Genomic DNA, 27,956 nt, shown 5'->3' with positions numbered 1-27,956 from the left:
AAAAACAATATTCATGTTGGGTAAAGTTGTGACACCGTCTGAAATACAAACAGATATAAAATTCATAAAAACCTTGAAGCAAACTGACTGGACAATATTCTTACATTATTCTTGTAAATGAATAGCTAATTCCTCGCTCATATTTAACCCTTTTGGTGCGAGGCTTTCAAAATCCACAATGTATCGGGATTCTAGTTTTCTCAATGACAATTCTCTATTGCCCCCTCTTATCCCCAAATCCACAGAGTCTATTACCACCATGTGTACCTTTGTTTCATCTTGAAAGTGTTGTTCCGAAAAGTGTCTCGCTATAGGATACAATTTATTGTTATTACGTATAGCCCGTAAGTGTTCTAACACACGTTTTTTGGCTGTATGTTTAGTACTGCCAACATACCATTTTGCGCATGGGCAGATAAGAACATATACACAGTGTGTCGTGTTGCATGTCAGCTGTCTCCTGATGGTAAATTCCCTTTTTGAATCCGCTACCTGCAACTTATTACAATCTACACTGTTCCTACATGCCTTACACCTACGGCAACACTTGAAACCCACACTGTCAGAATTACTGTCACTAGCCATGTCTGTGATGTAATTATGGCTCAATTCATCTCCCAGGGACCGTCCCTTTCTAAACGTGATCTGGGGATTGCTACCGAGATCTTTTTTAAGGTGTTCATCAGTAAGTAGCACATGCCAGTGTTTGCGGAATATATTCCGTACCTCAGTTGCTTGTCCTGAGAAAGTGGTAATGAATCGTACTTTTTCTTCCTTAATTTCTTTGGGTTTGGGGTAAATAAGTTCATTGCGGGTCTTAGTTTCCACTCTGAAAATGGCATCTTTCACAGTTTTGGCACTGTAACCCCTCTCCATAAATCTTTGGCACATAGTTCCTTCTTCACTCTTATATCAGTTATTTTGCATTCATAACATTATTGACTTACTGCATTGTATATATCTGCACTGGTTTCACACTAATGTATTTCATTTATTACACCGTTACAAGATGGCCGCGACAGTGAAATTAAGTTCCTTCTGTTGTGGTAGTCCGTCTTTTAATGAATTTGTATATGTACTAAGGTGATTTCCTGTGTATTCGAGCGTGACCAAGCCGTAATGGCGAAATGCGTCGTTTTGCACTTGTGCGAATAAACGTAACTGCATTCAATTTTGGAGTCCGAGCTTCTTTCCTGTCACGACGAGATTGTGTGGAGCGTGTAAATCAGGAATTCCGGTTTCCCTGCTCGGACCGCCCGCTGACAGACCGATCTTTTACCGGAACTGGTGGTCTATATATATATATATATCAGCTAGGGAACATAAAGAAAGGTATTTAGCTCAGAAATAAATATTGAAAATATGTGTATGTGAAATATTAATGAGAAATTAATTGTACTTAGTATTTTCTAAATGTAGAACAAAATGAAAAGGTTACTCCACTATTAACTTGATTGAAAATGTATTCTTTAATTAATATATTTAAATAATTAATATAATTTTTCTGAACTTTAAGTTACATAATACATTCCCATTTTCCTATAAGAAAAATGTTGGTGAAATTATTTTAAAAATTCTGTATAGAGCTCAATAAAAACAATTTATGTATGTATTATATTTAGTTATACTACTTTAGATATTTTTAACATTAATTTACAATCATTTATATTTCCTAGTATTTCAAATAATTTAATTTAATTTAAAAATATTTCCTATAGGGTTTTATTTAAAGTCCCTACTCACATTATTTTCTACGGGAGAGTGTTACGGGTTCAGTGGTCGGCCATGTATGGTGATGGGCTTATTACTGTTTTTTTTGCAGTAGTACTTCAGAAGTGCAGTGTGTAAATATAAAAACAACAAAACAACAAAACATGCTACAAAATGTTCTATAAAATGCAGTTTGGTGTCTACTTTTCATGGCTTCCATTACTGTTCTACCTTCTATTAGCCATGCTTTTAAGTCTACTACAAGATATGACTCAAACTGAAGAAACACACAAAAGGGAGTGCTTTAAGATTCCAACAATTGTATTGTAAAGTTTGTTCTCTTTGTTTGTTCTCTCCTCCTTTCATGAAGTATACATAATTCAATGGTGTCAATATCAATGTACTCTTCTTCAATATCAAAATAACATGAAAGCCGTTGTATGAAGTCTCAAAAACATTCTCTTTATTATTCTTCAATACATCAAAGAAACAGCCTGGCTAACGCTTTTCATTCTCCGAGAGGACTTCATCAGGTTTGGAACACTAGTACTGCTCCCTTATTGTTCTAGGGAAATACTAGGTGACCATATGTAAATATCATAGCTTAATATCCACATTCCATTGGGTTTTGTAAGCTCAGACCGGATAATACGACACACTGCCACTGTCACTGGCCTTCTTCCAGAACTACTCTTGCTTTGGGATCATATGACCGAACTGTCCATAGTCAAACCTAAAGCTAGCCGAAGATCTGACATTTTAATAGAACTTACCTTACCCAATACTTACTTACTCCATAGCCCAGGAATAAAATATTTGTTGTACATTTAATGAATTTGGTCTGGAAAATATAAGGTGGAAATCAGTCTTGACCCAGGGCGGAACTCAAGAGGTAGGTGTCATATGTAATATAGGACATACAATTAGCTGTACCAAAAGAAAAAAAACATGCTGCCCTGCCAAGTTGGCTCCATTTAATTAATCTTGCAAGATATATATATTACATAGTTGAATAGATTATGCAGCGTAAATATGATGGACCATATTTTTCAATGGTTATATTTTGCAGCTCAGTGATTTTTTAAGGGCCTCATTACAATGTCAGGCCGAAAGCCTTCCCCCAACATTCGGAATTACCTTGACCGCGTCCAAACCCTTCTGACTGACTAATTACGATGTTCACAGTGGGAATGTAAACCAGTAGGTCATTCTGAATTGGTTCCTACTGGCTTTCAGAGTATTCGTGTCAGTCGGAACAGCATTGTACAGCCCTATGGACAGTGTTTCCGTCCTCAGGATTCCGATGTCGGTTTGCAACAGCCTTTTCGACTCGGCCGGTCTGACATGGAAAGGCTGTCGTAAAGTGACTTTGGGTGCGCCTGGCTGGGCCCCCTTCATCCTGTGGCCTCCGGTTGATGACCAAGGGGGTACATTAGGAGCCCCCTGTAAAACCCTGATCTGTGTGGCAGGCACAATGAGGTGTCTGTGACAGAGTGCAGGGTTTTCCACACACACCACATTTCTGCATAGGAGCCTGTGTTACAGCCGGTTATCAGGCCTAACATGAACTCCCATAGGGACCAGAGGGACTCGACCAAACAGTGTTCGGTTGCATCGTAATCCGTCAGTCGGAACCGCCGACCACAAGTCGGTCGGTCCTGATTCCGAGACGTGTCGGGCGGAGGCTTTCAGCCCAACAGCGTAATGAGGCCCTAAGTGTATGGAGTAATTGTCACCACATAAATTCACTTTAACTGTTCATGCATTTTTGAAAAAAATCTATTTTTGATTTTGGCGATGGTCATAGATTTATTCATATCACATACTGCATTATGTGAATTATGTATGGGAAAAAGGCCTTGTTTGCTTTGTTCGCCCTAAGTTGGCAGGGTATGCGTAGACGTGGGCCCCTTGCACACTTTGCCACTGGATTCAAGCTAGCCTGGCTGGTGAGGGGGGTTACCCTGAAACCGGTCCTAGGGTGCTTGTTTCCTGTTCAGGGAAGACCTGGCTTGGCAGTTCAGGCTGGACTGTTCCCATGAGGCACAGGGTCAAGACTGATTTGCATATAACTGGGTCTGAACTGAGGTGGCGAAGTGAGCTAAAGAACGATGATGGATTCAACCCAGATCTGTGTCTGGGGGTGAGTGTCTAATAAGAGGGGTGTTACCCTGAAACCAGTCCCAGGATGCTTGTTTCCGGTTCAGGGAAGACCTGGCTTGGCAGTTCGGGCTGGACTGTTTCCATGAGGCACAGGGTCAAGACTGATGTGCATATAGATGAGTCTGAACTGAGGTGGCGAAGTGAGCTAATGAACGAAGATAGATTCAACCCAGAACTGTGACCGAGGGTGGGTGTTCGAAAAGTTTCAGTGCTCCGTCTATCATCTCCTTTTGTTTGCTTTGTTCGCAATAAGTTGGCAGGGTATGCCCCAACGTGTGTCCCTTGCTGACTTTGCCACTGGATTCAAGCTAGCCTGGCTGATGAGGTGTGCTACCCTGAAACCAGTCCCAGGATGCTTGTTTCCGGTTCAGGGAAGACCTGGCTTGGCTGTTCGGGCTGGACTGTTCTCATGAGAAACAGGGTCAAGACTGATGTGCATATAGCTGAGTCTGAACTGAGGTGCCATAGTGAGCTAAAGAACAATGATGGATTCAACCCAGATCTGTGACTGGGGGTGAGTGTCTAATAAGTTTCAGCACTCCGTCCATCATCTCCTTGTGTTTGCTTTGTTCGCCCTAAGTTGGCAGGGTTTGCCTAGACGTGGGTCCCTTGCTCACTTTGCCCCTGGATTCAAGCTAGCCTGGCTGATGAGGGGTGTTACCCCGAACCTGGTCCCAGGATGCTTGTTTCCGGTCCAGGGAAGACATGGCTTGGCAGTTTGGGCTGGACTTTTCCCATGAGGCACAGGGTCAAGACTGATTTGCATATGGCCATGTGTGAACTGGGGCAGCGTGGTGAGGAAAATAACGATGGATTAAACCCAGATCTGTGACTGGGGGTGAATGTTTTGCCAATGTGCAACATTCTGTCCATCATCTTGTGTGTTTTGTTGTTCACCCTATGTGGGAAGGGTATGCCTAGACGTGGGTCCCGAGGTCACTATGCCACTGGAGTCAAGCTATCCTGGCTGAAGAGGGGTGAAACCCCGAAACCGGTCCTAGGATGCTTGATTCTGGTCCAGGGAAGACATGGCTTGGCAGTACGGGCTGGACTGTTCCCATGAGGCACAGGGTCAATACTGATTTGCATATTGCCATGTCTGAACTGGGGTGGCGTGGTGAGCAAAATAACGATGGATTAAACCCAGATCTGTGACTGGGGGTAAATGTTTTGCCAATGTGCAACATTCCGTCCATCATCTTGTGTGTTTTGCTGTTCGCCCTATGTAGGAAGGGTATGCCCAGACGTGGGTCCCGTGCTCACTACGTTACTGGAGTCAAACTATCCTGGCTGAAGAGGGGTGAAACCCCGAAACTGGTCCTAGGATGCTTGATTCCGGTCCAGGGAAGACATGGCTTGGCAGTTCGGGCTGGACTGTTCCCATGAGGCACAGGGTCAAGACTGATTTGCATATGGCCATGTCTGAACTGGGATGGGGTGGTGAGCAAAATAACGATGGATTAAACCCAGATCTGTGACTGGGGGTGAATGTTTTGGCAATTTGCAACATTCCGTCCATCATCTTGTGTGTTTTGCAGTGAGGAGGCTAAACATTGAAAAGACCTCTGTAGGCCAGGCATATCACTGTGAATGCCTACCAGGTAGGCTATGATTTGTTGCAATTAGCAGCCAAGCCCCTGGATGGCATTCAGTAGTGCAGTCTGGCCTACTGAGGTATTCCTGAGGAGGTCAACAGCCTTCTCACTCAGACCAGCTTGGGGCAGGGGTTGAGGTGAGGTGAGTGTCACTGGAGCCGTCTGCCCATGCTGACTAGATGGACCAGGCTCCTCCTCTTCATCCAGATTACCAGGAGTGTTGTCCTCACTGTCGACTTGATCCTGGGCTGGAGTGGAGGTCTCTTCAGTGGCAGATTCCTTGCCACATGCTCTGCCGGTTGGACCTATTGAGAAATTGAAAATATTTGTATTAGTAAAAGTTTGTATATTTTAACCTTTTAAGATAAACAATGTAGAAACCTAGGCAAAAAAATAGATAGAGATTATTGTGATAATAGATTTCAGTGGTATTGCATATATTACCCTGACTTTTAGCAATTTCAAACAGTGCTACTTCAAACAAGCAGGTAATAAGATGTCAGGAAATGTTCTTGAAGTGATTAGGAAGCATACCTAACATCTGCCAACAATTTAACCCAACACAGTGGAGAGGTGAAATGTGTAATTGACAATTCCAATGCCTAGTTGACTTCAAAACAGACATTTCCACAACTTGGGTGGATATTTGGCATTAGTCATCATGTGAACAGTGCAGGGTCAATTTTTGCACGTAGCATTTATATTCAGCATAGCAATTTACATACCTTACAATGTTTGTGTCAACACAGGTCAATTTGTGAAACTCATGACACCAACTTAATTGGTTGAGAAGAACAGGTCATCTTTCCGAAAACAACACAAACCATTTTAAGAAAAGTACATTGAGTCGGGATTGATCGCAACATGACACTTTACCATATGTTGAATTCAGTTAAGCATGAGAGAATGAGTAACATGACATAGGAATATTCTTTTGACAAAACAGAAACAGGGCATCATGGTAGTTGTAGACATTTCAAAGACAACTTCCCAACACTTGCAAAATTGTTAGCGGAGCATGCCTGTGATAAATATCAGTGGAAATGCGACAGATACGTACAATATGCCACACATATGGGTAATGGGTTATTTGGTGTTGTAACATTTACAGGCACCATGCCATCATGAGACATGTACTGGAGATTGACACCTGTAATCTTAAATGCAACAGAATAAATTCACACAAACAACCTAAATTATCTGAAACAAATAGTTTGAGGGTGCTATGTTATGAAAATATGTGCAGAACAATATTAGCAACAGCTAACTTCAAAGCAAACACTGAAAGTTTGTAAAGTGCAACTTACCAGACTTCACTCCACCAGATATTCCTGGCAAGCTGTCAGGATGTACGATCTGCAAGAGCATCTCCTCCCAGGACATGAGTTGTAAGGGGGCCCTGAGTGAACACCCACCCACCCTCTGGGCCTCCTGGTGACCCTCCCCAGCAGGTCATTCCACCTCTTCCTAATTTCCTCCTGTGTGTGTAGTTTGTTAGCTACAGCATTCACCCTGTTGACTTTTCTTGCCCACATTTGCCTTTTTCTGAGATGGGGAAGTATTTTGGACTTGGGCTCCAAACAATTGTGTCTCTACTCTTATGATTTCATCCACAAGTAAAACGGGGATTTTTAGGGCCTGACATTCTGCAAATACATTTGGTTAAATAAAAATAATTACCCACAAGATAATAAATAAAAGGAGATAAGGAGACAAGAAACAGGGAGAAGGAACAAAATAGACTCACCGAACTCTCAAAATCTCTGGTAGAAAATGTTGTGGTGCAGTGGAATTGCAAAGGATCATGGTCTGAAATGGAGTGTGTTTTATAGTGTGGTATGTAGGTGTTTCCATTTGGTCAGTGGACATCAGGTATGTTCTACTAGCGTCCATCCAATAGCCAGAGTGAGGGTGCATTGTTGAGCGCGTACCGCAACGGACTCCTGTCAGGGAACTGCCGCTAGGAGACCCCCAGCACAACTGTGAAATCTAAATAGGCTCTGTGTAAACCCATCACCCTGATGGCAATGGAGTACTATTCGCCAGTATTAGAGTCTGCTGCATCGGCAACAGTGTGCCACGTCCGCTGCGAGAAACACTTTGTTGACATGGACAGCACGTCAGCGTGCATGCTTCAAAATAAAGCGGGTGAAAGGCCGTTGACTCGGCGGAGTACTTGGGGCCGCCGCCATGGCTGGATGGTGGTAGGACTGCCAAGATCTAAATCAGGCCCTTAGTCTAGTCTAGGTAAACTGGGTGGTAGGAGGACAACCTAGGGATGTTTGACTTAAGTTAACAAAAAAGACAGTCAAGTTTAAGTGGCTATTCCACTGATGTGGAAAGAAAGCATTGCTCACAGAATGACTACCGAAATGATACACATCAAGTTTAGTTTACCTGTAAAGATGATCCCAGTCATTACTTGAATCATTATTATTTGGTACACGTTACCTGTTGCACATGTGGTGTTCATTTGCATATGTGTCTCTGTTTCCCATGGAAGTGATACACAACACAATGCAGTCGTTTAAATGTTCACTAACAGTCCAGCATTAAAATGAAACTGGATAGGCATGAGAGGCCTCTTCTTGTTCTATTTTTGCAATGGAGGCTGGCTTCGGTTTTGTTGGAGGTGTCATTAATCCATTGGTTATCCTCCTCCTAGCCGTTTCCTTCCCCGAGCCAAGTGCAACAGGTATGTCGTGTTTACCGGAAAATGAGGAGGCTTTGATACCAGTCACAGCTCAGGCAAAAGCTTACTTCTTCTGCTCGCTGGCCACTTTCTTGGATGGAATCCCCTTCTTTTGGACCTTCTTCTTCACTTTTTACAAAGGTTAGCACTTAGCACAAGCAAAAGCACTTAGAGGACTCTGATGTCACTGTCAGCTAATTTGCAGACTTCTCTCCGTTGCAATATTGTGGGTGATATGACATCGCATGCACCTGTAGGCAAGAAAAATGAAGCAAGAAGGGACATCAGTGAGACTTGGACCAACTAGCCATGTAAACCAAGTCATCATCATCACAAATGCTTAGCAATAGTATACCCATGCATGAACTATTTGTTGCTAGACACTACAGTATAACAGCTAACTTGGTGTCCCTCCAGGGTCCCGGGACCTCAATTAAAAGCATGCAGAAATCAAATAAATGAATTAAATAACTGCTTCAGCCCCTCCAGGGCCCATGGAGACACATTTGGAGGCAGGGGCAGACAAATATTGAAAACATTCATTTAATAATTGCTGATGTTTCTCTAGGGCCAATGGAGGCTCTGTGAAAGGCAGGGAGGAGCAGGCAAAAATTTAAAAATATTATTTTAGTAATTGCTGGTGTATCATCAGTGCACATGGGGGTTGTATGGGAAGCGGAAACAGGCAAACATGAAATAAATAAATTGACGATGTCAACCTAGGGCCCATGGGGACACTACAGGAGGCTTGGGGCGGGCAAAAATTTTATAAATGAATCAAAAACAAAAACTGGGTACCACAATCAGCCACAAGCACAAATAAATACATAAGGAAAAATAAAAACAAAAATGAACAAAAATATTATTGGTTTCTTCTACCAATCTTTCTCCAAAATTGTTTTTAAAAGTGGAAAATGTTAAGTTATGTTAATTTGTTTTCTAAAGAGCACACATACCCAGAGGTGTCTTGGCACTAGCTATAAATGTAAAGGAGAAGAAAAAGACCCAGGATCCAGATAGTGTTAAAAAGCCAGGTTTTCAGAAGTTTTTTCAAATGCTAATACATTGTGTGCTCCCTTGATGTGCAGTTGTAGAGCATTCCAAACCTTTGTGGCTCCCAGCATGAAGCTCCTGCCTCCCCAAACAGCTCGCTTGAATCTGGAGATAACTGCAAATTTGGCAGTGGCTGAGCGTAGGGTCCTGCCTGGGTAGTACCAATTGAAGCTGTGTTGTAGGAAGTCAGGATCAAGATCATGAAGCAATTTGTACGCAAAGCAGAGCCCTTTAAAGGTAATTCTCTGTCTGATGAGGACCCAGTGCATTTTTTTAAATGGAATTGGACATTAAATACTATTTTGGAATCTTTAGAAGGAGTTTGTCTGCGTCATTTTGTAGCTTTTGAAATTTGTTCAGAATTTATTGGTGAGCAGTAAAAAGTAAGCCATTACAGTAGTCTAGTTTTACCATTACAAGTGATGTGATAAGCGTTTGCTGAAGGTGGGTCCGGTGGCTCGGTGGACTAATGAGTTGACTGTAGGCCTTTGTTAGATTGACCTCATGGACACAAATTCAAATACCAGTGGGTCTACTCAGCCTTTCATCCATCTGAGGTTGTTAAAATGAGTATCATTGATTCGGGCAACAATAAACATCTGTTATTCAGCGTTAAGGTGCCTAAGGGGGAATGTGTGCTTTAGAAATACACGTTATGATATGAAGGTGCACTGGGATGTACGGTAGTATCTTTTTTATTGTCCTGAGCGGGAGAAAGGCAGAGGAGGTTACCGCATTAACTTTATCTCCATTTAAGAAATCATAAATGTCAACAAATAATGATTCACAATTTGCGATTCCTTAAATTGAATGTGCAAAATGGATCTGTTAGAAGTGGTCGCAGTTTGCGCACCGATTTCTAACCAATCAATAGGTATTTTGAGAACCGACCAATGTATAGGTTGGTTCTCAAAATGCCGATTTGAATTGGGTTGCAATTCGACCTACCTCATTAATATGCATGAGGTAGGTCGCATGTTGAGACCCACTATCATTGGCTGCAATTACAGACATGGTGGCCTGCTGGGGTCAGGAGACCACCATGTCTGTGATTGTTTTTATATAAAGCAACATTTTTTTTATGCAGCTCATTTTCCTTAAAGGGAAAAAAGGATGCATTTAAAAATCATTTTTACCCCTTCCCATTTGGGAATGACTTACCACTTCCTTTTAGGAGGTGGCAAAATATTATTGTTTTGGGACTGTATTTTGATCTCAAAACATTAATATATCCCTAAAGGAATCGGTATTTGGAAGGATGACTTTATTTATTTATTTATTTAATTTTATTTATTTAAAACATTTGTAAAGCGCATCTGTCACCTAGCAGGTATCCTGGCGCTGGGTGAGTTGCTCCTAAGGTGGAAGTGATGGAAGTACTAAGAGCGGAATACCAAGAAATAATTAGGGGAAAAGCCAAGTTTTAATTCGCTTTCTAAATGGAAGGAGTTGCGATATTTGGCGGATGTCGACAGGCAAACTGTTCCAGAGTTTTGCAGCTGCCACTTGGAAAGATCTCCCTCCAGTCCTGACCTTGTTAAATCTTGGTACATTGACAAGGCAGGCTGAGGCAGAACGGAGAGTTCTGGTGGGGGTGTACCAGGTGAACATAGCTTGTAGGGATCTAGGTCCAACTCCGTGTAGTGCTTTGAAAACAAGACAGAGTGCCTTGAAAGCTACTCGCTGCTTCAAAGGTAGCCAGTGCAACTCGGCCAAGGCTGCCGTGGTCGAGGATCTCCTGGTCCAACCAAGGGCAAGTTTGGCGGCGGCCGTCTGAATTCTTTGGAGTCGGTCTAACAGTACAGCTGGACACTCAAGCAGCAGAGCGTTACAGTAGTCAAGGCGACTAAGAATGGTGCACCTGACTATTAACGCTCGGGCCTCTGCGAGAAGAAGTGGCATGATTTTACGTAGAGAGCGCAGTAAGGCAGAGCAGGTAGACACTGTTTTCGCGACCTGCGTTTCCATACTAAGCTTGTTGTTCATCAAGACACCTAGGTTGCGGACAGTAGTAACCGGCTGTGGTTTTTCCAGAGCTTCCGCGGGCCAAAATTCGGTGGGGAACAGGTGAGGAATCTGGCTTCCAGCGCAGAACATGACTTCAGTTTTGGAGGAGTTGAATTGCAAGGAGTTTTTATGCAACCAACCAGCTGTGTCTCTCAGGCAGTCGTAAAATGATTCTAGAGGGATCGATTCTTCCCCCTCCCAGGAGAAGATGATCTGAGTGTCATCTGCATAATTAACAACTTTTAGCTTGTGGGATTTGATTAAGGTGACTAAAGGTTTGAGGTAAATGTTAAAAAGGATGGGGCTAATGGACGATCCTTGAGGCACCCCATGGGGCACTGGGAAGAAGGCGGATTGGAAGGGGGAGAGGAAGACAGCCTGCTTCCTATCTCGCAGGTAGGACTGGAACCAAAGCAGGGCGGTGCCGTCAACCCCTGCCTCTCGTAGTCTCTGTAGCAGGATCACGTGATTGACCGTGTCGAATGCGGCAGACAGGTCCAGCAAGATCAATGCTACTGCTTGGCCCCTGTCTGCACGCATACGAAGATCCTCCATGGCAGTAAGGACAGCAGTTTCGGTGCCATGGGCTGGACGAAAACCAAATTGGATGTCGTCCAGTATGTGATTCTGCTCCAGATGTTTTGAGAGACAAGAGCTCACCCAGCGCTCAACGACTTTCGCCGGGAAGGGCAGAAGAGAAATAGGCCGATAGTTAGATAAACACTCCGGATTCAGTGAGGGTTTTTTTAACAATGGGGTGATAAGTGCTTGCTTCCAAGGAGACGGGACAAATCCGCAACGCAAGGATTGGTTACAGATCCTGCAGAGAGTACAGAAGAGTTCTGTTCCAAGAGCATTCCAGATTTTAGGGGGTAAGGGGTCAAGGGGGGAACCTGAAGTGATCCCGTGTGCCAATCTCTCAAAGTCTGCTTCCATGATAGCGGGAAATATCCGCAAATATTCCATAGGTGGATGCCCTGGGCTCACCGGGTCGGGATCGGTGAAGGCGGCCCCGGGACCATTTAGACTATCCAGTAGGGGGGGGTATTCAAGTTATGGATAATGGACTTAATTTTATCCTTGAAGAACAGTGCGAGATCATCGCAGAGTGTTTGTGTATAAGGGATTGTTTTTTTGGCACAGTCCGGGTGGACAAGGTTATTTAGAATCTGGAAAATGCTTTTGGAGCTGTTAGCGGCATTAACTATAGTAGAGCAGAAGTAGGTAGATTTACTTTTAACAATTGCCGATTTGTATTCCAGGAGTTTATTTTTCCAAAGTGTTTTATTGGAGTCAGAGTAGCCTTGCCTCCATTTCCTCTCTGCCTGTTTACAGGCTAATTTGAGGACTTTCAAGGAATCGTTAAACCAGGGGGCTGATGCTCTGCCCTTAGATTTGCACCTTTTTAAGGGAACCAAGGAGTCGGTGGTTGAGGATATCCTCGTACAAAAGGCTTTGTAATTGTCCTCAACCGAATTAACTGGGGAAAAGCTATCTTCGACGCAAAACGCGGCGCCGGTGGAACTCAGTTTTTCCAGAGCTTTCCAATCTCTGTACAGAAATTCTGAGGAGGTGCTGTGTGCCGGCATTCTGGCCCATGTACAAGTAATATGAAATTTGAGAAGGGCAAGATCAGTCCAGCCCATACGCAGTATGTCCTTCAGATGTCGTTCAGATGTACTTTAACTCGCCCCTTCCAAATACCGATTTGGTATCTATTCCCAAAACCAATTAGCAATTAGGTAAAATTCGGTAACATATTACAGAGTCACTAATTGGGTTTGGTGCCTGTAAAAATGCCATTTTGTGGTGGGAAACACTCTGATTGTTTTAATCAGAACCTTACCAACCATTAAATTACATGAAAAAGAGGGCCATGGAGAGCACACAAAATAGTTACCCTATCTGGAACACTTTCCTAACCCTCAAACAAATCTTGTAGCATTGTAGAAAAATAATTACACGAATTTATATTATTTACACAAAATCTGTCAGGGCCCATACATGGGTTAGCCTCTATCCACCATCAGTAAATCAGCAATGCCAGAAAAGAAAGTGTTATAAGTTAAAAAATGCCTCAACCACCAAGAGACCAAGGCAACATCAATTACCTCTCCAAAATGCTTTTTAAAGTTGCAGAAAAAGTTAAACACAATATTAACCATGTAAACACACACACACTCACAAAAAATGGTGAGCAAGCAAAGGGAGGAGAAGGTACATGAGAACAAAAGAACATGTATGGCACTTAGGCCCTTATTCCAAGAGCCACACCAACCCATGTCATCAACAGCGACATGCAGAGAAAAAATAACCTACATTTTGCATTTAATACAAGGCCACCAACAAGCCCCTAAAATGATTAAAAAACCTATAGGACAGCATCAGTAAAAATGTGAAAATATATGAAAAGGTACACCCAATGCTAATTGCAGGGCAGACTATGGCTCAGAATATAAAACAGCTACACAAAATGCAATCCCACAAGGGTCTGCCCTACAAACTCCAGAACATCCAATAAACAGCAAACAACATGAAAAAGAAACACAAAAAAGACAAAAACAGTAGTGCCTGTCCTCCGCCAACAACAAACCTTTTGAAAAGTACTGCATTCATCTAAATTTTTTTCCAAAAAATAAAGATTCTATGGGTGTGGATGAAGGAAAGATTTAAAACAAAAAGAGAGTGATTTGTTCCCTCCAAAATCCAGATACAAATTGATCAAAGACTGAACAAAGCAGAGGGAGGAGTCTACAGGACAGGAAGAGGATGTTGCTATAGTATGGAGAGTGAGCGGTCCCTTTACAAAGAAAATCAATCTAATTTAGCCAAAATATCACAATCAAGCTTGACTCTGTTTGTGTCTTAATTGACAGTATCGAGAAATGTATTCTCAAATAATGAAAACACACTAATACATGAAAAGGTGATTGAGCTGGACGTGACAGGGTAATGGGAAATTAGCCGATTTCCTTACCACAGGCAAGTGACTTAAAAGTGACTTTTAGGTAGAAAAATGTAAATTAACAGAAGTTACAATCAGAACTACATCTTGTACTCCAGATAAGTAATGAATTACAGCTTAGAGTTAAGATGTAAGTGTTGACGACGTTTCAGTCCCCAACAGGGTTACGGAATCATTGTCAGGACTAAGCAATAAAGCAAATGCCTGGGAAGTAGCCCTGTATTGATCAGACGATGAGGTCTGATAGGTCGTACTAATGTAGGCCAAGACGGAGTAATCGTAATGAGGAAAATAGGCAGCCGATGGGTAGGAGTGTACTCGGGCTGGAACATATTAGTATAATAGATGTCTACTGTGGCAATGGTGCACCCGCATCAACCAACCGGCATGGTAGCCGTGTGAAGTATCATCCAGAGTTGGGCATAGACAGTGTTGTTACGTAACCCAAGTAATGGTCCTGTTGGGATTCCGAGCCGGAATCAGGCTGGTGGTGCTTACTAGTATTTTGTCAATGAAGGAACCATGCTATCAATCTTCTTTTTCACTGACATGTAGAACAGAGCTTATTTTTCCTAAATTGACAAATGTTCCCACATTCATGTCAATATGAGATAAAGGTGAAGGGATTCTTTGCACCAGTACAACTTGTATGTCCAATTTCAAGGCTTGGAAATGTAAGGCTTTATTTGTGGTTTCCAAAAAAAGGTGTCATTGAGTTGAGAGTCCGCATCATGGCTCTCTACCTAATTGCAAGTGAAACCCTTCCTGCAGTGTGTGAACTCCAAGGAGTTTGGTTGTCTCTACTACATGTGGATTTACAGCATCAGCACCGTTCATATGGCAGAGGGGAAGTACATCTATTTTCCAATAGATTGTCTATTTGTCAACATTGTGTTGCTCAATGCCAGTTGCAGTAGGGTTAACTGATCTGAGTCGCACAATATTATTAAAATAGAGCATACATATAAAAAATACTGCTTATTCTGTTTAATGGCAGCAATTCTAGGATTTATGCTGATGAGAGTGTAGCAAAGAGCAAGAAAGAAAGATGTGTGGTGCGCTGTGCACAACAAAACCCACCTGCTCATGGGGCTGATGGGAGTTTAAGGGACGTGTTTAAGAAAGTGCCACATACAGAATATAGGGCCCGATTATGATGGCTGTCAAACGAGCGTACGGCTGCCACTCAGCTGGATTGGGACCGACTGACAAATAGTTGTTAGTCCTACCTGTCAAATTATGATGCGACTGCCGTGTAGGCAGTTCGAATCATGGCTTTATCAATTGCAGCTTGTGCTGTGACCCAAAAAAGACCGCTGCACAAACCACAATGGAAAAAGGGATGTTTTTAAACATCCATGCACCATGTGGTGCATGGCACATGGGGTAGGGTTGCTTGGGGGGGCACCACAGCTCCCCGCAGACCTCCTAATGGAGGCCTGTGGGCACTTCTAAGGGCCCCCAAAATCCCTTTCCGACAGCCTTTCCAAGGCGGTCAGACCACCATGGAAAGTCTGTCCGAAAGTGACATCGTAATCCCTATGGAGGTGCCTGTGCAGGCACCGCCATTACTATAGGTAATACGATCAGAACGAAGCCCCGAAGGGCTCCTTTAGCCCGTCGGAAGCGTCGGTCGGTCCCTCCAACAGATGTGGTCCGACCATCTGCATCATATTGCGGCAGTCAGAGTGCTCGGCCTGTTAGTGGAGGTCTGACCACCATCCTAATGAGACCCATAATCATCTTTTGCACAAAGCAAGTAGGAAATCAATCCATCAAATTACAAACACTAAAATATAATCTGCGGCCTCCTACAGCAACAAGTCATTAAGTTTGCATATTTGTATGTGTTTCCTTGTTAAGGCAATGCATTACACTGCCATTAATTTCACAGTACATGCAGTCATTTTTAAATCACCCTACTTATAGCGTATTTCATCTCTTCAAAAGCTTGCAGACAGTTGTTTACTATAAAGAGTGTTTGTGGCCATCTACAGTCCTACTCAAGGATGGGCAGGCACATACATGGAGTGTCCATGACTCTGAATGCATACCCCCCCCCGTAGAGGTACCAATTTAGAGCTGGTTTTAAAGGTTGACCTTGATGTTCTGAATTTCATTATTGCTATCAGTAAAAATTGACTATGCTAAAACAGATGCCTCACCATCTTCTCTAGAAGTGAGACTCTTAGAAATGGGGGTCTCTCGTCGGCAGTTGTCTGCATCTGTCCAAGTAAGGACCATCCTTATAGTCAGGGTAAGGGCATTACACATCCAAGATAACCCCTGCTCACCCTCTTGGTGGTTTGGCACAAGCAGTCAGGTCTATCTCACAGGCAATGTGTAACGTATTTGTACATAACACACATAGTAACACAGTAAAAACGCTACAAATAAACACCACACCAGTTTAGAAAAATAAAGCACCTTTAACCCAAACAAGACCAAAAATCCAACATACACAATTAAAAATATGACTTTAAAAAGGTTTCAAGTAATTCTGTCCATAGAACTCTATGGATGCGTGAATCCTTGGGGAGGCAATGCGACCGTTCTGCTGCACGCAGAGGAAACTGTTCGTCATGCGGGAGCACCCTCGAAGGAGATTCATTTATATACAACGACACAAAGGTCAAACACACAGAGTTCACTAACTGTTTAACTCAAAAAAAATTGTATATTGTGTCATGTTCCCATGTGTCTTAGCCTAACAGGCAAAACTAACCAAGAAATACTCAAACATATTATACAACACAAATCAAGGAGACGTTGCAAGATCACAAATGCACCAATGGTTCAACATGGTATAGATTCAAACCACTCTGTCACAGATATTAGGTGGGCAGTATTCTGACATGTAAAAGCAAACAAACCAGAACCAATTCTACTCAAACTAGAAGCAACTCCGTTTATGAACCACTTCAAATGGACTAAATGAACTTTCTGAAAAAGGGAACTTCTCCTGAAAAGACCAGCTTGAGAGACTATACACTAAGTAGACACACTCAAGAAAGAAGCAAGTAGAAATATACACTTGCAGATACACCAAAAAGGCCATAACCACAACCACTATGGGTGATGATTTGGGTCCTTCACACTCAGACTAGCCTTACTGGATAAAAATACCTCATGATATAGGTTCATTTTTTCAATTAAACACCTATTCAGTATGGGTAGACAAAGAGCATGACCAGACTATCCAATCAAAACAGTAGAGGTACAAACTATGGAATATTAAGGAGGCACAATGTAAGACCAAAATTTGGTTAGGAACATGTAAAACACATTTGCATGTTTAAATCATCCGAGAGTGGATTCAGCCTACATTTTTCCACCGGTAAATGCTAAAAATTGAGATTGTAAACGAAAATAAATACGCCGATTTATACACTGGTGGTGCACATCCAGGCCCAGAACACCTGGACACCTCGAGTGTTCAAGTGTCCTCATGTCAACTACTAATGACAAAACAAACACAAATAGATCGTTCAGTTTTACACTACAATAGCCAGAAGGACACAGCCCGGTGCGGGGAAAAAGACTCGAATCTGCATGAATAAAGTCACGGCTAATCATGCTTTAAATAAATCACTCATACAAAGAAGGTATTTAACAGAGGGACTGATCCCAACACGATTAGTTTATCAAACGTGAATGCACCTTACGACGTTACAGAAATCAGCCACAAACACACACACCCCTCGCACTGAAGCCAGGGATGAGCCAGGATTGAAAAACACGAGGACTAATAACACCGTTTATCCCAATGCAGAGCCTCCTTGAACCCACATAACAGCGACTTTTCTGCAAATTTGACGCGCAAAATCACGGCCGTTAACATTTCTTTAGAGGCACTGCTGTGGTAGCAAAACACAAAAGGTATGCAGTGTGCACCAAACGCGGTTATCACTTTCCTACAATAACGTTATAACAAGACATTTACAACGCATCAAATAATACGTGCCTCCTCTGCTTAACAGAGGTTATCATAATATCCTATTAATGGGCATTGGGACTTCACCAAAGACCAAATAACAACCGTGACTGATATGTAATACAAACTAGAGTCTAGTGGGGCTCATATTACGTCATTTTGACTTGATGTATCCCCTCAGTTAAAAAATAACTATATCTGTTTTTTTGTTAATATGCACTGTATATATTTATTACCCACACACATACATGTTCTTCTTTCAAATGTAGTGTCCCCAAAATTTTCACACCCAGCCCTGAGGAAGACCTTCAAGATAAAGAACAGGACCACCACGAGGGTCGAAAAGCGTCGGTGTAATATGATTGTGGCCAGGGGGCGCATCCTCCCAAAGAATTAAAGCCAGTAAAAGGGAAAACTAAAGTAAACAGTGTTAGACTCTAGAACAATTGTGCAAAGACATTGCATTCTGTTCTGCAACCACACTGGGCCACATTACACACAGAGGATTAAAATGCTCTAGGGACCATAAACAAATATATTTTTTGATCCCTAATGAATCCCTGCTTTATCTCTCAAGTGGGACACGCATATTTGTATATTATGTTTCTTTTGTATGTTTTGTATTGATGTGATTTGTGATTAAATCCAATACCATGTAAGTAAAGTAAGTAAATGCTTTATTGTATAGTTAATAAAAACCATTACAAAATATAAATACGACAATATACTAAGACACAAAGAATTTACACTACTGTAAACATGATAAAAGATAAAAAATGATGATAAGAACGGATGACTTGCAACCGTAAGAAATAATATATTCCAAGATCAACAGTTTGCTAATAATTTTTGCTTTTTCTCAAAAAGTTCAATGAATTTGATTGTCCTACAAATGAATTGTGGGTCTACTGTACATAAAGTTTGTATGACAGCGGACCGACATGTACGTGTTCCATACTCCTTGAACTTGGTTTTCAACCAATTCCGACGTTCCTGTATAAGAGCCGGGCATATACAAATCAGGTGGACAAAATCTTGTCTTGCTGCGCCACATAACCCGCACCCTTCACTTTCTTGGGACTTCCACTTTGGCTGATGGGCATTAGTTGGCAGGTTGCCCAACCTTATATTAATGAATTTACGTTTAATAAAAGGCGAAAATGCGAGGTCCAAGAATAGCGCCGGCACAAGTTCTTTGTAAGAATGGAGTGTCATCCAAGCATGAGACCGGCGGCTAAAAGCTGTTTTGTCGTCCAGCAATGAGTGCCTAATAGCTGCCTTCCTGACCAACTGTTTGAATGAAGGTACTGGGAGCTTAGATTCCCAGAGGCCAGCCAGATTTGTTGATTCTATTGACATTTTAAGATACTTAGCATGATTTGAATTTGGATTTTTGGTGATTGTTTCCCACATAACTCGATAGAGCATAATCTCTTGGTTCATGCAGACGTCGTACCAGTATTTTTTGGTCTCATATTTCCTCAACAGCACTTGGGATTTCAGGCCGAGTTCCAGTCTTATTTGGGCCGGTGATGCGTTACTTGGTAGCGCGAGGACATGTTTATAGATTTTCATTTGCACTTTGTCCAAAAGTTGTGCACTCTTGCCATGATGCAGTACGCTCCCGTAAGCTATCGTTGGAATTAGTTTAGCTTTCATTATTGTTAGCAGAGGCGAAACCAGAGGACCTTTGAGTTCAGTTGCTAAACTCATGAAAGCGTGCATTAGGGCCATGCCCTTCTTTTCCATGCTGGTGAATTGTGCCTGGAAATTAAGGCGCTTATCCAACACTATCCCGAGGTACTTGTAACTTCCAACCGCTTCCAGTTTGACATTATCTATTAGGAAGGTTGGTGATGGTTTGTTGCGTCGGGTTATGACCATTGTTTTTGTTTTTGTGCTATTTATTTCTAGCATGTTCAGTTTTGTGTAGCGGGTCAGCTCCTGTAGAAGGCGTTGCAGGCCTATTCTTGTCTGGCTTAGCAGGACCACATCGTCGGCGTAGGATAGGTGTGTTATACGAAGCGTACCCAGCCGGGGGGGATGTGCATTGATCAGGTCAAGGCTTACTGTTAGGTCGGCCATAAACAAGTTGAAAAGTTGGGGAGCCAACACACAGCCTTGTTTTAATCCGTCAAAGGTGTGGATCTTTCTTGTTAGCCTTTGCCCATTGTTGATTTTTACCTGCATCCAGGTGTTACTATACAGATCAATGATTGGCAATAGGATTGACTCTGGTAGACCCTGCTGCTTTAATTTGGCCCATAGTAAGTTCCTGTTTACACGATCAAAGGCCGCCTTAAAATCGACGAAACAGGTATATAATTCCCGATGGTTGTGTAGACTGTTTTCGCCGAGCAAGCACAGTGCCATTGCATTAGCCATTGTTCCAGTTCCGCGACGGAACCCTGTCTGATTTAACGGGATCTTGTTGTTCGTATCTGACCATTGTGCTAAATCAGCAAGAACCAAGGAAGCATAGTATTTTGCCTCTGCATCGATCAGGGCAATTAAGCGGTAGTTTGATGGATTTTTGTGGTCTCCGCCTTTATAGATGTGGTTAATGATAGCACCCCTCCAACTTTCCGGAACCCGACCTGAGTAGCTGATTGTCCGGAACAAAAGGTTGAATTTGCATGCCCAGAACTTGGGGTCTTCTTTATAGATCGCCTGCGGGATTCCATTTGGCCCTGGTGCGCTCTCTTGCTTGCCTTTCTTAATTATTGATAATATTCGTCGATCGTCAGCTGACCACATTGATTGATCCGGGCAATCGGGCATGCCATTGAGGCTGAGAACAAGCTTGCTTTCCTGTGCCATGTTTCTAGGAGATTCGGATACCGTTGTAGCCATCGTGACCTGATACTCCACCGGCTTTACCGAGAATGTGTCGACTATATGCTGGGCCCAATCATTTTCAGGGATGCATGTCATACTTATGGGTTGTGCTGGTCTATTGATGGAATTGACTTGCGCCCAGAACGCCTTGGAGTCTGCTTTTTTTGTGTTATACACCAATTTAGCCCAGAAGTCATTGATCTTATTCCTTTTTTCCATCCATACTAACTTTTTATATTGCTTCCTTATTAACCGAACTTCTTGCCAAATGCTTTGATTTGTCCTTGAACCTTGTGTCCGTCTTGTGAGCTTTTGAAGATGTTTCTTCATAGCTAGTGTGGTAATCGAGAATTTGGTTTTGGTCGTAGGACTGCTCTGCCTCTTAGCCTTGCTGCTGGATCCTGGTAGTATTTCCAGGAAATTTGCCCAAGTTTTTGAACATAGACCCTTCTCTGCCGTGAGTGTTTGTAATAATTTCTTAGCGTCCAGCGCTATTTGAGGTAGTGTGATGCTTGTCCACTTTAACCGCTTCAAATTGATTGTTGAGAGTTGGCCTGGTATGGTTGGAGCATTTGCATACCTAGGGGAACTTAGTTTCATCTCAATGTGATCGCTGTCCAGAGAGCTAATTATTTGAAATTTTTTGACTAAACTCAGCAGGGGCAGAGTTACTAATGTGTAATCCAGGATCGAGTTTGTATTGTGACCTATGTATGTGGCAGCTGGGGGTTTATCATGCATGCATCTTCCATTTATTACCCGTAAACCGAGTCGTTCCAGGTCCCACACCAATTGCTTGCCCAGTTTGTCTCTCTTCGAGGGCGGAATGACCTCCTGAGATTCGACGTTCCACATTTCGTTTGCCACTGAGATGTTATCCTCTTCCTCCGATTGATGTAGAAGATTGGAGTTAAAGTCACCTGTAGCCATAATCTCCCAACTTGGGTGGTCAAGGCGGATGGAAGTTATCACGTTAACGAAACGTTTGAATAGTTCTTTTTTTTGCAGTTTTTTCGGGTGGGCGTATATGTTGATTAAGACCATTGTTCTTGCCACACGTTTTATTGTACTCTCCAGCTTAATAATTTGCATGTCCATTGTTGAAGTAGGCATATGCTAGGCGTTTATCTTTAATGCAGTAGATATGTAAATAGATAAACCCCCCCTTGCGCGACCGTAGCGCTGGGTGCGTGTCGCGCTTTCATGGAAGCATAATCTTCCTGGTACATCAATTGGCTCCATTGACCACGTTTCCTGCAGCGCTATGATGTCATTTTGGTCCCAGGCAGCTGTCTTTCTGCTGTGGTTTAAGATGTGTTTTGCTCCTGCGATGTTCCAGGAGAGCAATTTTATTACGTTTTCTTCTGTTTTACCCGCCTCGCAGTAGGTTCAATTTCCATTAATGCCCAAAAACTGTCTCTGATGATCATTGGTTGTGGTTTCGGCCCCCCTGGCACCTTGTAATATTGAGCGAGTAGTCGAGGCTGTGTGGTCTTCTTTTTTCCTACATTTTCTTAGCAGGGGAGTCGGATAACCCTTTTTTATTTGTTCTTTCAGGGAAATTCCCCACTCTTCAAATTTGTTCACTTCTGTGAGAATGCTTTTTGCCACTTCTAAGTTCCTCCAGGTGGCAAGTGTGCCTTCTCTGGGCCCATTGTCTCCTAATGTGACGAATTCTATTGATAGTAGATCCGCGGATGTTAAGTGGTTTAGGCTTGGGATGGTCGATGTGAGGTGGAGAATGTTCCCTCGATTTAAGTAATCTTGAGTACCTTGAGTTTCGTAGTTGGGGATGAAAAGAATCTTCCCTGCTGTAGCTATTTGCATCTCAGAGGGTGTATTGCTACTAAACTGGGCCTTTTCATTGTTACCAATTTTCTGGTCATCATGAACCTTTGCCTTAAGGTGGAGATATTGCGCTATTTGATTATATGCATTTTTTGAAGTTGGTGCTGGTTGCGTGTTTGTTTGGAAATATTGCGTGGTTTGATTATACGCCTCGTTCAGATTTGGTGGTGGTGGGGTGTTTGTCGTGGCTTTTACCTCCCAGCCTATTCTGCTGGGACCTGCCTGTTCGCAGTGGAACCCACTAGTGGTGGTCGCTGGTCCTGGAGAAGGTCCTATCCTTTCCACATTTGCATTCTCCTTTGATGCTTGCATGCCATTAATGCCAGTGTGAATCGTGAACTGCAGTTGGTCATCCATATATCTATCTGCCCTTGTTTTTATTTGCTTATGAATATTTAGGTTGCTTTTTCCCGAGGTTTGAAGGTCAGACAATATGGTGACACTTTTCCCTGTGGTTGCATTGGTGCTTGGTAGTGTGACACGAATGGCAGGGACCTTTTTTTGATTTTTGTTCGTGTCTTTGACTACAACCTGATGGTACCTCTGATTGCTTGGTTCATAGCTGTTTATTTGGTCGGACCTCTCTTTGCAGTCGCTTTTATTTTTGAAACTAGTACGCCATATATGATTTAGGGCCGACTCAGTTTTTTGGGGTTCATCCAGCAGATTATCTGAGGTTTTGTTTGGTTGAATAATGACGCTGAGCCCTTGGTCCGTGCTGCAGACAGGAATGCTTGCGGTGGTTGTTGAACTCAATGGTTCGATATTATTAGAGTTCCCTGCTTCTAAGTTTTTTGCGGGGGCAACCCACGCTGTTTGTGACGACTTTTTTGATGTTTTCACTTGTGGTATGGCCCTGGGGTATATCCGTAGACGTGTTTGACTTTCTTCTCGATCATTCCCGTTTTTGAGTTCCGTTTCGTTCTTAAATGGTGGGTTATGTTTCCCCTCTGAGACGTTAGGTTCAGGTTTTGATTTCGTTTTTACCTGACTAAAAATAGGATAAGCGGACAGCGTCTGTTTGTTGGCAAGTGGGCAGTTTAACAGTTGATTTCTGTTTTTCCTTGCCCGTTTCTTTTGCCTCTTTGTTGGGCGTTTCTCGTCATTTTGATTTTTCGCCCCGTCTTGACTAGATGATTCTAGTCCTAATAATTTATGAGCGTTATTTTGTGCAATGAGGGATGTTGTGCCAATTGTTTTTGGTTCCTCTATTATATCGTCCGTTTTAGTTGACAGCTTGTGCCGTGAAATATTTCCCACTTTTATTTGATTTACTGATCCGTTTAGTTGGTCTGTGTGTATGTTTTGTGTGCTCTTGCAATTCTCAAAGGAGATGAGGTCACATTCAATTGGTGTGTTATTGTCACTGTGATTAACGTATTTACATTCCTGCAATATGTGTTTAAGTATTGATGGCAAATTCTTTAGTTTATCTAATATTGGATGGCAGGTGCAAGACTGGGAAGGAGCCCACAGTTGGGTCTGATCCTTGATGATGTCAAAAATGCTGGCCATGTCGTCCAGTTTTTTGTTTATATTAGCGATGTATTCCGCCATTGTGCTCATAAGGTGTATCTGAATGTCGAGTTTATCCGACTGCATGTTGAGGGTTTTGATGGAAGTTTCCAGTATGCACCCTAGTGCACTGTGCAATGTGATTATGGATTCCAAATTATCGCTGATGTTATTTCCTCTTTTTTGCCGGTATCGGTCTTCTGCGCTGCTGCCAGGTTGGAGTCCATGCATAGCTTGCTTTATGGGTGTTGAATCATCACGCTGCACTTTGGTTTTTTGTCTTGTTTCGCGACGTGTTTCAAGCCTTTTTGTTGTTGCCATTTCTGGGGCAGCTGAAACACTAGAGATCTCTATAATCGAGGGTTCTGTTTGAGCGCCGATGGAAGTCACATGTGGTGAGTCTGTTAGTAAAATGATGTCCACCTCTTGGTTCATTATACTCGATGTATCTAATATGTTTTTACTTAGCGACTCATGTGATGGAGAGGTTTTTGTACCCCAACCGATTGCCGCTGCTCCTTGATTCGTCCTTTCGATATTGATTACTTTGCTAGGGTTTTTTTGTCCCTCTGAGGTGTTTTCAGTAATTTCCTGGGCCTCATTTTCGGAGGTGATTGATTTGATACGGGTTTTCGGTCCCTCCTGAGTGCTTTCTATGGTGTGGTTGTCCGCGCAGACTTCTTGGATCGTAGTTCTTCCTTTATTATGGCTAGGTACTTGAGGCACCCAAAAGAGATTTAAGCCCTTTGTCTTTATCCTCTCTGTAGATTTATTCAGTACTGGGTTCATGCGTTGGTCCAGTCTAGGAGTTGAGTGGCTGTATGGAGGCACCTTGTGTGCCGGTTCATACATGCTTGTGTTCGAAGTGTAGGAGGCTTCGTTGCTGGGTTGAGCCAAATAGCTTCCTGTGATTGTTTGCTCCTGGTATGTGGCTTTGATTGATACTACTGGTGTTGTTATAATTTTATCGCCGTTATTCTCTTTATTGCTGAGAGAATAGCTTGTTTTGTGTCCTTCATGCTGGCAGTCCGTGGTATTAATTAATCCTGTGAGAGTTGTTAATAATTTTTCCTGTCCTTGCCCTTGCATAATGTCGTTCTTTATATCATCATTTTTATTACCCTTGTGCACCTGGGCTTGAAATTGAAAAATATTTTTCACAAGAGTGGCATTCGTACGCTTATGTGTCTCCTCTGTTCCACTTGCCCTATCGACGTTCGTGTTTTGGGCATTCCGAGGTGTTCTTAGTGTAGTTGGTCCTGCAGGCCTTACTTCAAATTTTTTAGGTGACATTGGTTTTTTGTAATCCTGTTGGCGTATTTGCCATTGTGTATACTGCCATTGCTGGATCTTTCAAAAAGGCAATCTGCCAGTGTGATTCATGTTATTGAAGATTGGGTATACCGGCAAGGTTAGTAGAGCAGGTGGGCTTCCTTTAGCTGAGCTTGCGGGGGATTTGGTCTTAGCTTTAGCTTTTTTTCTTGCATTCTTAAGTGGGTTTGTTCGTGTTCTCCCCGACCTCATTCTCTCTTTCCCTCTTTTTTTTTAAATTTTTTATTATTATCCCTTACTGTCTCTGCTCAAAATTCTTGCTCCACCTCCCAAGCCTGTCTGTATCAGTCGGAACAGTTGCCGTCAGGGAGGTTGCAAAATAGCAGGATGCTATTGCGTTATGTGGCCAGAGATCTAGTCTCACTCTGGGGACAATGGGTAGGCACTTATTGGGGGTCCTTATTGGGAGTTGCTTTTGTTTTTTCCAGTTATTGCTACTTGCGCCTATGTCGCCAAAAGAGACGCGGATAACGCCTGGTGGCGCCAAGTTGGGCAACTGGGGAACGATGCGGCGTCCTCGCCTCCTTGCCTCCTCACGCCTCGTGCTCAGCTGTGTGCCTCGATTGGCGGCTGTCCCTCTCACCACACACCCACACCTGCACCCGCATCCACCACTCCTCACCGTTTGGACCTGCAGCTGTGATGCCTCCTCAGCTGCTCGCCACCGCTCAGTTACAGACACAGTCACAGTCTCTTTTGCAGGGCTGGGCTGCAGGCCACTCTCCGAGGCCCGCCGAGTCCCACAACCAGGACCTAGGAGCCGTGGGGACCTGCCGTAAGCTGCAGCGCTGCATGCCAATTTCTTTGTGGCAGGGAGAGGGAAAGAGAGCTGGCGGGCAAACAGACAATCGGGCAAAACGGGAGAAACAGGCAAACGGGAGCAAGCGAGCCTAATCCTAATCGGGCTCAAGCGTTTTTTTTCGCTGACTCCGCCTCCCAGCAGCGCTAAGGACTCCGTGGGAACTGCCAGCAGTGAAAGGTTCACCCTCTGTGATCCTGCCAGGGGCACACCCTCGCTGCGGCTGTCAATTAAGGGCGATCGCGCTTGCCGTATGCTGGTGCACTGCTTTACCTGCTGCTGAGGCCAAGCCGCTGTAGCCAAGCTCGCCTGTGGTCCATGATGCCTCCCGTCCAAGCGTGGTAGGGATGGAGCCGGGGTAGAGCCACACTCTTGGCACTTGGCTCTGCCTGTGTCTGCGTAGTGGCTTGGAGGCTTGGGGGCGTGTGCGCGTCTTGCTCCTCGCTCCGGACGGCCCGCCAGCCACCTACTGCCGCCCGTGCGAGAGTCCCCGCTGTGTTGAAAATCAGGCAAGGTGGCTGATTAAAGGCCGATTAGAGGCCGATTAGAAGCTCGGAGCAAATGGCCCAAACGCCGGGAGCCGGCAGAGTCGTCTTCCTCCTCGCACGCTCGTCTGCAAGCGTCGTCTGTGTAGCTATGCAGCGATGGTCAGCGCGAAAACCAGCAGTCCAATACCATGTCTTTTTTTGTGTCATGTAATTGAGTTGTCATAAAATATATTTTTAACCTGTAGGATGTGTTGAATGTACACATCCTGAATATGTTTTTTCAAATAAAAAAGCTTTTGATAAAATCAGATTGGATAAAAAAAATACGTAGAACATCTATTAATGATTGTCTTACAGACTGTTTTTTGTCCATGTTCACACAGATGTTGATTTGAGATGTGGGTTACACATATACAACAAAAAGTCTAAAAGAAGGACAGAGAGGAAGAAAAGGCACTGTACTAAGTAAGAAAACAGGAGCGTAAATTGCACACCAGGACATGTATAGGTTTCATGGCCCTGGAAGTATTTCCAAACACATTCATAGTATAGGAGGTACTCTTGTTGTTTACTAAGCCTCGGCAGAGTTTGCGGAGTTCCACATAGCGGAACTCCGTGAAGTGCAAAAAAAAAATCTCCGCCAAGCTACACAGAGCTCTGCGGTGATTTTCAGTGCCTGGTGCTTCCCCGCACTGTGCAATCATCGCGAACGGCGCCATGCACAGCACAAGCGGGCGCTGCTTCCTTTCTGCCGCTCGAGGAGATTTTTACTTGAGCGGCAGCTTTCTCAAAGCAAGCGGATGGTTTATCAACGCGAACGGTCGCAAGCATACGCGACCACTCGCAATGAGAAATCTGACCACCCATGTTGAGAAATCTCGCCGGGAGGTTGATTTTTCACACTCGCGCTCACCAACTTGATGTTGACGATCGAGAACAAGGAAAAATCTCGCTGAGAGGTGGATTATCCTCTCTCTCCCTCGCCAACTTGACATTGATGAATGTGAGCGAGGGAAA

At 43.3% G+C, this 27,956-nt stretch overlaps 1 protein-coding gene across 1 annotated transcript in view; it reads left to right on the top strand.

The window, feature by feature from the left end:
- Positions 1-27,956, top strand: part of PDE4B (phosphodiesterase 4B) — a 1,470,628-nt gene that overhangs the window by 169,617 nt on the left and 1,273,055 nt on the right. The window lies entirely within an intron of this gene.

The sequence above is a fragment of the Triturus cristatus genome, chromosome 4_2 (assembly GCF_964204655.1).
Source record: "Triturus cristatus chromosome 4_2, aTriCri1.1, whole genome shotgun sequence".
NCBI lineage: Eukaryota > Metazoa > Chordata > Amphibia > Caudata > Salamandridae > Triturus > Triturus cristatus.
This window is presented reverse-complemented; position numbering and strand designations above follow the sequence as displayed.